This window comes from Liolophura sinensis, chromosome 2 (genome assembly GCF_032854445.1).
Source record: "Liolophura sinensis isolate JHLJ2023 chromosome 2, CUHK_Ljap_v2, whole genome shotgun sequence".
NCBI lineage: Eukaryota > Metazoa > Mollusca > Polyplacophora > Chitonida > Chitonidae > Liolophura > Liolophura sinensis.
In genome coordinates, this window is record NC_088296.1 from 10297841 (window position 1) to 10306027 (window position 8187).

The 8187-nt window shown below is 39.5% G+C and overlaps 1 long non-coding RNA gene across 2 annotated transcripts; it reads left to right on the plus strand.

Annotated features, from left to right (window-relative positions):
- Window positions 1-7826, plus strand: LOC135463129 (uncharacterized). Of its 2 annotated transcripts, XR_010443524.1 has the most exons (6): window positions 1-770; window positions 1318-1449; window positions 2923-3053; window positions 3841-3974; window positions 5387-5474; window positions 6733-7826. It is a non-coding gene; the product is annotated as an uncharacterized LOC135463129 (long non-coding RNA). The 2 variants fall into 2 exon arrangements; XR_010443525.1 differs by lacking the exon at window positions 3841-3974.
- The last annotated feature ends 361 nt before the right edge of the window (window positions 7827-8187 follow it).

Genomic DNA, 8187 nt, shown 5'->3' on the forward strand with positions numbered 1-8187 from the left:
TGTCTTATGGGTTGTCTTGAACTTTGTTCTGGAACACTCATTCGCAAACCAAATCTTGCACTATGATACAAAATCAGATGTTGATGATAAAATATGTATGTCAGTTGCGTCCTGATTGCAACTGCTCACATATCCAACATCCGATCTAATTCAACACGATGAATAAAACGTCGCCAGTTAAATAGTCATGAAACAGAGCTCCAGACCTTCTGAACGCTCTGCCCATATTTGGTTACAATAGAACTACACTCATTGCAAAGCTTAAGATGCTTGGAGTGAAGGCGTTTGATGAAATAACTTTGCCACCCTAGTTTTTGCAGTAATAACTTTTGACGTTGACTGAAGTCGTCACATAACACACAGGATCTAACAAATGCTACAAGGTAAGATATGTGCACATCATATGCAGGACCCTTCGGTATATTACTGTCAACACAAACCAGCAAGGAACTAAGATTACTAATGTTGGAGTGATAGTTTTGGCTCGATTCGACATATTTACAGCGCCACAGCAGACTGTACATGTGCCTCTGAGGAATGCCTTTAATAAAAGATGATTTCCATTCTGTAAATTACTTCTAGCTTTCGTTGGGTTCTCTCCCTCTGTAGTTCTACTTTCAGAAAACTGTGTTCTTCAGGTCTGGAGGGTGACAAATGGATCGGGATTTGCGGATACGGGACGTCATGTGTGCAGGGAAAATATTGTCGTTGTAAAACTGGATTTGGTATTCTGTTGGTCCCGAAAGGAAACTTCCCAGCGTTTTGCTTACGTAAGTAAACCTTGTTCAACGCGGTGGTGATTGGTCGTGAAATTACCAAGAACAAAGACTGTAGTAGCAAAACTGTAGATGTGTGCAGAAATTGCCGAGAATAAAAACATTATTTGTGGTCTTCATGATTTTATACCAATCCCAAGTACCGCCAAATAGTTCCCTTTGTGTAGAATGTAATGCGCAACGGCTCGTCTTGAAATACGTGTGAAATCATATTACGTTTCTATATTTTTGTCGTACAGTCACGAGCAGAGATGTCACAGTATTCCGTTTTCCCTGCTGAGGGTTTGTAAGTTGCTCCTATTTTAAGTCTTCACATGATAGGAACAGGTAGGATAAAATCCTAACCAAGGGGAATGGACAAGAGGCCGGGCTTCATCGGTTATATGTGATCTTTGCCAATTATCACACTGTCGTCTCAGCCCTGATTTTACGGCCCATGATGTAGTCGTTTTTGTTGTGCGAATTACCGCAGACCTTTGTTTAGACAAGTATTTTTACTTCTGTATTCTCTTTCCATTTTTATGCTGCTGTTGTATATCAGGAACATGCGATTCTGGAGATGATGTTTGTCCTGCCAACACCACGTGTTTAACGAGAAACGTGTTAGGCGCTAGCAGAAATTTGTGTGATTGCTCAGATGGAGCAAGACGGTCAGCCATGGCACAATGTCTCGGTGAGTCAAACTTTACGTCATGTTTCGAGGAAACCAGGCTGACTCAGTCATGTTAAGTGTCGCTCTGTCGGCAGTCAATCATCCCGTGAGCAATGGAGTCAAAGGTTCGACTCTCCCCTGTTTGACCACGCATTTATCTTATCTTATCTTTTAAGTTACAATGCCACTGTCCAGATATCAAGCAAGCCATCGGTGTCATGATGTTTGTGCTGTTCTTGTAGTGAATGTAGGAAGCCTACTCTGTTACTTGTTTTGTGTTGTTCCTGTAATGGAAGCAGAAAGTGTTACCTGGTTTGTGTTATTCTTGTAGTCCAAACAGGAAGTCTCTATTCTTACCTGTTTTGTGTTATTCCAGTTACGGAAGCAGGAAGGCTTCATGGAGCCCTTAGTATAATCAGGTTTGTTTTATTCCTGTAGTGGAACCAGGCAGAGCCCAGTGTCGTCATGAGACTGAAATACCCCGATGCCATCATATCTGTGTTTTCTGTGTGTGTCAGATATGGTCAAATATTCTTTTTGGTCCTTCGGCCATTTTGATGGGATATGGGGCTGATTCCATCTTGAGGGCTTCTTACGCGGATCTTGATGAGCCGGTACATATAATGTCGTTCGGGAAGTTATGAGGCACGTCAGCCTTTGTGCAAGCAGTAAATATGACACGGTGTATTTGCATTTACTGAATGGTTGATCATTCACACAATTTCCACATAGCTCAGAACAGAAAAAGGAGAGCCTGTCCAATGCGCCGATTTTTGCTTTCTCGTGTCCTAACAGACTTTCGTGTTCTCAGTGATGCAAAAGAAAACGTCACATGCATTGTGTAGTATGAAAACTTTAGAAGTCCTACGTTATTGTCATAACCTAGGAAACCTCCATAGCTAGATCTTTTAAGTGCTGACAGACAAGTGACATGCATGCTAGCAGAATTGTAAAATCTCAACCACAATCTTTGTTCCAACGGAAAGATATATATATATATATGTAAGACTAAATCTGAGTTCCGGACAAAACTATACATACGCATTAAGATAGGTAAAACATATTTTATGGATGTGTCTAGGTGGATTAATGATGTTCTGTATGTTTTGTTTATGCTACATACAGATATCGACTGTATGTTTTTATGTTACATACAGATATCGACTGTATGTTTTTTATGTTACATACAGATATCGACTGAATGTTATTCTCAAGTTACATAGAGATATCGACTGAATGTTTTCTTATGTTGCATAAAGATATCGACTGTATGTGTTTTATGTTACATATAGATATCGACTGTGTGTATTTGTTATGTTACATAGAGACATCGACTGTATGTTTTTCTTATGTTACATAGAGATATCCACTATGTTTTTCTTATGTTACATATAGAGCGACTGTATATTTTTCTTATGTTACATAGAAATATGGACTTAATGTTTTTATGTTACATAGAGACATCGACTGGATGTTTTTTTATGTTACATACAGATATCGACGAGTGTACCGAATATCCAGGCGTGGAAACAACTCTGTTTGTACAAACAGAGACGGTAACTACACGTGCGCATGTGGGGAGGGATACAGATAAATAGACGGTGAAGAGGTCAGGTGCATCCTGGGTAAGTACATTTAAGACAAAAGATGGACAAAACTATACATTTAGACTACAGGGTAACTATTTTATTTAAAAACCAACTGTTCTCACAGAATTGTTAACTTTTTACCAAGTTTTGGCGAAAACGTGACTATTTCCATATGCTAAACAGATACAAACATGAAATGATGATTTTCCACCTTATAATACCTGATAACTGTACACTCGTAATACATTCTATGTGTGTATTTTCACGTGTGCGTACCAATTTTCACACTTCCATTGCTGCTCTGGTTTTACTCTGTCTTGTAAATCTTGTTATACTGTACAACAGGAGCACAGATATTTAACAATTGGTGATGAAAGAGTGAGTTTACACGTGTAATAAAGGTCAAGTTGCTGAGAGCTAATGACTTTTCCTGGAATTAAAAAGATATATATAAAAAAATAAAAGTGAACAGTTTAGTGATAGACTTAACCTATATCACCGAGATTAAGACCAGGGCTTTGACGACAGTGTGATATTTGACAAACGCTCTCGTCACAAAAGTTATGCAAGTTTTTTCCCTATAAGTTTTGTGCATTTTATGCACACCGGTTTGTCAAAGGACTGACTTTGTTTTTTGTTTTAGGTAGAAAAGTGGACCCAGCATTTTACCGGTGACTTTGACTATATGTAATCAAATTTATACCCAGAGGGCCCTTGATTTTTGATTTCTCATAGCCGTTTACTAACTATCACACTGTCGTCGCTCCTCTAGTTTGAATCTGTGCCTCAGTCTCATATTTTTTCTTCTACATCACGCGCTCAGCCCTGGAACATTGAGATCGCATACCGGTATTCAGTTCACTCTGGGTCGTCGGTAATAATATAGAACGCTTCAGGGGTACCTGGCGATGGAAGGAAATTATCCCCGGAAGTGACTACTTTCCTCCACGGTGAAAGGTAATTATCCTCGGGAGTGTTTAGTTTCCTCCACGGTGAAAGGTAATTATCTCCGGGAGTGTCTAGTTTCCTCCACGCTGGAAGGTGATTATCCTCGAGAGTGTCTAGTTTCCTACACGCTGGAAGGTAATTATATTCGGGATTGTCTGGTTTCCTCCACGGTGAAAGGTAATTATCCCTGGGAGTGTCTAGTTTCTCCACGGTGAAAGGTAATTATCTCCGGGAGTGTCTAGTTTCCTCCACGCTGGAAGGTAATTATCCCCGGCAGTGTCTAGTTTCCTCCACGCTGGAAGGTGATTATTCTCGGGAGTGTTTGGTTCCTCCACGCTGGAAGGTGATTATCCTCGGGAGTGTCTAGTTTCGTCCACGCTGGAAGGTAATTTTCTTCGGGGGTGTCTGGTTTCCCCCACGGTGAAAGGTAATTATCCCCGGGAGTGTCTAGTTTCGTCTACGCTTGAAGGTAATTATGTCCGAGGGTGCCTAGTTTCCTCCACGCTGGGTGGTAGTTTTCCGCACGCGGAAGGTGATTATCCTTGGGAGTGTCTAGTTTCCTCCAGGCTGGAAGGTGATTATCCCCGGGAGTGTCTAATTTCCTGCTGACATAAATATAGGGCTTTATACAGGTTCTTGATAAACTGAGCAGCGACGACAGTGGGATAGTTTACAAATGGTCACATGTAAGCAGAGGATTTCGACCAACTGTGAATTTACCTTCATTCGGGGTTTTGTTCTAAGTGTTTATGTATTTGCATAAATACCAACAACTTAGACGCCACTAGCACAATGGCTTAAGCTGAATCAGGTTAAAACAATATGCTGTGATGTTAACTGCAACATATTAGACATCACCGGTGTACATTTACGCCGCATAATGTGTTATCATTACATTTATCATACAACTTGAACTGTCACTAACACCATACATGGTTTAAATAGAATTAATGAGAAAATTAACTGGTGATAAATGCAACTTATTAGATGTCGCTGACATAAAATTAGTTGAAATGCTGGATTTTTATCAAATTTTGGTAACATTTACATAAAACAATGGAAAGTCCACCGGCGGAAGTCTGTTTCATGCAGGCACACAATACAAAAAAACTGCATTATTCATGATTTCTTAGATGCTTACCCCATGTGACTTCAAATTTTCCTAAATGACAACAAAACGTTTATAGCAATCAACGCTCTTTGCCGCAACATATAAAACAACAGCACTGAGAGAGAGCAAGGACAACAGTCTAATAGTTGGCAAACAGTGAAGCGTAAGAGGTGAAATCGATCGGTCATTAGTCTCAGCACTGAATAAAACCCAGGTCCTGTAATGATGACTTTGAATACGATAGCTTACCATTCACCAGAAAGCTCTTCTATACTGTGCTGTTGTCCTTTCCTTTGTTCGACTCATACAGCTACAGATTCCACGGCCTTGGCGATTGGTCTGACAGTTTGTGGGATGTTTCTTCTGAATATCATCATCCTCGTTGTTGTTGTTTTAAGGTGAGCAACACTGTTCTGTATTACTTGTGTGATGGGATGCTGTAGCCGTTTGCAAAATGGGGTCTTACGCCTACCTTGATTTTAACTAAATATAGACGCGTTCACTCTTTGCGATTTGTTGCATTAATTTGTTAAGAGAATATATTTCATACGCCGAGTTCAGACACTGGTAGTTGTCAACTTCAACAAATCATGTGAAATTACGCTTTTAAATTATTCGTCTTGTGCCACAACATATGTACGCCGCTTTTGATCAAATCACAACGCTGGTATGCCGCTTTTGATTAAATCGCACTGTAGGTACGCCGCATTTGATCATATCGCAAAGCAGGAACGAAGCTTTTGATTTAATCGCAATCCATGTACCCGCTTTTGATTAAATCGCAATGTAGGTATGCCGCTTTGATCAAATTGCAACGTAGGCACACTACTTTTGATTAAATTGCAATGTAGGGAAGCCATTTTTTTATCAAATCGCAATGTAGGTACGCTGCTTTTGATTAAATCGCAATGTAGGTACGTCGTTTTTGATTAAATCACAACGTTGGTACGCTTCTTTTGATCAAATCGCACTGTAGGTACGCTGCTTTTGATTACATCACAATGTATGTGCGCCGCTTTTGATCAGATTCCTAAGAGTGTACGGGACACTTTGGATCACGATATTTACCCTAACTGACAATCGGCACGCTCTTATACGAGAGGTTTGTATTCAATGAACATCGTGACTTCAACTGAAAGCTTACAATCGACTGGGTCCTTTATATAAATATTTACCATATCCGCCAAATCAACATTAAGCAGAAATACTTGGCTGCTAGTTAATAGTTTTCAACACGGTTGTGCGATTTAAAGGTCCCAAAAAGCTGTTCTGCGTGTGGTTGTTGTTAACTGTCATGGAAAAGTTATTGAGTGGTACGTTTTCCATTTATTTAAACCAACATTATGTACCAGTAAAATATGGCATTTGATTGCGATTGCAAATCAGAAAAGTCACAATGGCCTTAGCATTTCTCTGCAAGGTGTAACTCATTTTGCAATCCATTGTAAAATCATGTATAGGGTTTGCGAGCGATTCGACATACCATCTCTTTGTAGTGACAGTCCATAAGACAGAAAAAGATCTCAGATCTAAATATTTGTACATGTTGTCAGCATAAGATTGTTTAGTTTGCATCACAGGACATGTGAGTTTGTAAATGTTTCTTATTCAGATATTGTACCATTATTGCTTGACTAGATACACATTGAATTCCAGGAGACGAAATCGTCCGCGGGAATATGCAAGTGAAGATGTCAGCTTTAAAATGGAGGAAAAACGATCCTGTGTCACGAGGCCAGCTTACGAAGACGTTACTGGTCAATCTGTACAACAAAAACTAGGAGTATCCAATCTGACTTATCTGGAATCCGTAATACTACCGGAAGAATCAAGTGTCACTTCTCTGGACGACAGATACGAGGATGTTGACTTGCCTTCACAGCAGAAGCTGTATAATTTAATTTAATTCAATTTAATTCCCGAATTTATAAATTTAGGTATTCACTTACTGTAGGAATAGAGATACATAATACGAACATAGCTATGTAATCATGTAAATGTAAATGTTGCAGTAATGTTTATCCTTCTGACATCTTTAACATCGTAGTTTTGCAGAATAGTTTTGTAGTACTTGAAGAATTCCTTTGGGCGTTGATAAAAAGTCTTCACACAGGATTTGTCAAACGCCACAAGGCAATTTCGGCGAACTCTTAAACTGAAAACATCCACTTCATTTACGATCTCACATTTTTTTCCACTCTCAAAGACTGATGTCGTGTTTTAATACATTATGTTACCTAGAAAATATTTGTCACCGTTGTGACACAATCTACATACAGCATGCTGTAATAGGCGAGGAACCATTTTGCATAGTTTCTCGCCTCAAAAACTAATCCTGCGTTACGTCATAGTCGTTGTCGGGTAACAAGGGAATTAATTCAGAACAGGCCCTTTGCGTCATGGAACGTTCATGGCAAGGCATTGTTGGTAAAGCTGAATTCATGCCTTGCTGCTATGACAGGGACAGAGTCCTTCGAGTTGTCGGTACACAGGTTGGCATAGACATTAATCGTGTAGCATGTTAAGAGCGAAATATGTAGCAACTCCGAAAACCAACACATGTAATACTAAGCAGATAACAAACCAAAATGACCCCTGTTGCGGGAGTTGTTGAAGAAATAGCCCTAAGTGTGTCGGATTTTTGGTAAATAACTACGGAGGTGATTACTGAGATACATATTTTATTATGGGAAACTTTTATTCTAACATGGTACACAATTTTAAATACTGATTTCACTCGGTCGCCTAGAACATACCTTGGGTCTTACCAGCGTCATTAAAAACTGTTTACTGCTTCTCTTTGCCTGATTCCGTCCTGTGCTTTCTTAGTTCTTTGGTAGTTCCTTTTGGGAACGATGACGAAGTTATTGACACATCTACTTCAGATTGTAGTAATTGTTTCTCAAAATTTTTATCTACTCAGTACGAACAGAGATCCTCAATTACGTTACAAAAACTGTCTAACATGTCTAATGCTGACAGATTTTTTCCCTTTGTGTTTGAACCAGTCTTATTACTGATAGGCGCAAAATTTGCTAAACATGCAATGTGCCAAATGTTTTGGAACAAAAAAAGGAGACCTGAATCTTTCTCTATGGCCAGTGCTGAGAG